The following is a 2,436-nucleotide window of genomic DNA, read 5'->3' on the forward strand; positions in this document are numbered from 1 at the left end:
GCCCCTCTACGGCCAGGGTAAGTAGTGCAGCTGTCAAACACACAGCGCAGCACCTGGTCCCAGCACATCCCCACTGAACGAAACACATCCATCCCCCCACTGCAACTCCTGCCGTTTCAAAATTAAGTGACTGGAGCATGGATTTCCCCCCCTCCTTTTTTAAAAATCTCTCCCACCGGCACCCTTGGTGTCAAGCTTTGGCTCAATGGTAGCACTCCCTCCTCTGTCAGCCTTGATTCAATGGTAGCACTCTCTCCTCTGTCAGCCTTGATTCAATGGTAGCACTCTCTCCTCTGGCAGCTTAGGCTCAATGGTAGCACTCTCTCCTCCGTCAGCCTTGATTCAATGGTAGCACTCTCTCCTTTGGCAGCCTTGATTCAATGGTAGCACTCTCTCCTTTGGCAGCCTTGATTCAATGGTAGCACTCTCTCCCATGTCAGCCTTGGCTCAATGGTAGCACTCTCTCCTCTGTCAGAAGGTCATGTGTTAGAATCATGGAACAGTACAGTACAGCACAGAAGGAGACCATTTAGCCCATCGTGGCTGTGCAGGCTCTTTGGTAGAGCTATCTTATTAATCCCAGTCCCCTGCTCTATCCCCATAGCCCTGCATTTTCCCCCCTTCAAGTAGTTATAGAATTTTCTTTTGAAAGTTATTATTGAATCAGCTTCCTCCATCCTTTCAGGCAGTGCATTCCAGATCCCAACAACTCGCTGTGTAAAAAAATGTTTTCTTCCATCACCTCTGGTTCTTTTGCCAATCACCTTAAATCTGTGTCCTCTGGTTACCCACCCTTCTGCCACTGGAAACAGTTTCTCCTTATTTAATCTATCAAAACCGTTCATGATTTTGAACACCTCTATCAAATCTCCTCTTCACCTTCTCTGCTTTAAGGAGAACAACCCCAGCTTCTCCAGTCTGTCCACATAACTGAAGTCTCTCATCCCAGGGATCATTCTAGTAAATCTCTTCCGCACCGTCTCCAAGACTTTAATTTTGCTAACAAATCTATTATGTGGTACTTTGTCAAACACCTTTTGAAAGTCCATATACACAATATCAACTGCATTACCCTCATCAACACTCAGTTAGTTGATCAAAGAACTCAATCAAGTTAGTCAAACATGAATTGGCAAATGAATTTCAATATAGCCAAGTGTGAGGTATTACGTTCTGGTAATAAAAATACGGAGGTCACATATTGTCATGAATCTTATCATTCATGGAGAAATGACTCAGGACATAACACTGGGCGGCCAGCTGGTGGCACTGTCCAAGGAGTATAAAAACTCAGGCATGGGCCCAGCTTGTTCAGGACATTTCTGTAACCAGGAACTAGTGATGTAACTAGAATCTCCTGGTTGTGAAACAGTTGATTAAAGCCTTGTTTTATACTCAAACCAAGTGCTCAGTTGTCTTTTTACATCACATATTACTTGGAAACTAAGAATTTAAATGGAGTAGAAGTGCAAAGGGATCTGGGAGTACAAGTACACAAATCATTAAAAGCAGCGACCAAGGTTAATAAGGCCATCAAAAAAAGCACTTGGGTCTATTTCTAGTGGGAGGGATAGAATTGAAAAGTAGTGTAGTTATACTAAACTTGTATCAAACCTTGGTTAGACCACACTTGGGAGTATTGTGTATGATTCTAGTTACTATATTATAAAAAGGACATAGAGGCACTGGAGAGGGCGCAAAATAGATTTACATAGATGATACCAGAACTGTGAGGTTATACCCATCAAGTAAGGATGAATAGGCTGGGTCTCTTTTCTCTTGAAAAGAGAAGGAATAGAGGTCCATAAAATTATGAAACTTTTGACAGAGTAGACACAGAGGGCTCGATTTTGTCAGTGTGGGCGGGCTGGGGCGTGTCAGGGCCTGAAGTGAAGTGTTGAAAAATTGCTATTTTCCCCTACTTAGGCAATTGATTTCCTGCGTGTGGGAACCCCTGGCCCAATGAGTCTTTTCATACAGAAAGTTGCCTCCGATGACATCATCAATGCTGCTGGATTTAAGGCCTGCAAGCAGCCTTGCTTCTTCTGGAGACTGGAAACGCTTTGGACATTGTATGAAGGACTTCATTTACTGACCATGTCCACCAGCGAGCAAAAGTGTGCACCTCGCTTTGATGAGCCCTCCCTCCAAACTCTGGTGCAGAGAGCAAGATCTAATAAGGAGGTGCTCTTCCCTTCCTCAGGGAGAAAAAATCCACCTCAGCAGACTAAAGCTGTGTGGCTGCAAGTGGCCGAGGAGGTCAACTCCATATCAATGAGCCGCAGAACCTGGCTGCAATGCAGGAAGAGGTTTCATGACCTTCTCCACACAGGAAAAATGAGTATGACTTTCACATCACCTTCAATCTGATCCCTATCGCCTCTCCTCACCAGCACTCTGCTTTGCCAACCTCTTCCTCCACATCCCACTTACATC

This window comes from Somniosus microcephalus, chromosome 24 (assembly GCF_052327205.1).
Source record: "Somniosus microcephalus isolate GS21.2 chromosome 24, FLI_Smic_1.0, whole genome shotgun sequence".
NCBI classification, from domain to species: domain Eukaryota; kingdom Metazoa; phylum Chordata; class Chondrichthyes; order Squaliformes; family Somniosidae; genus Somniosus; species Somniosus microcephalus.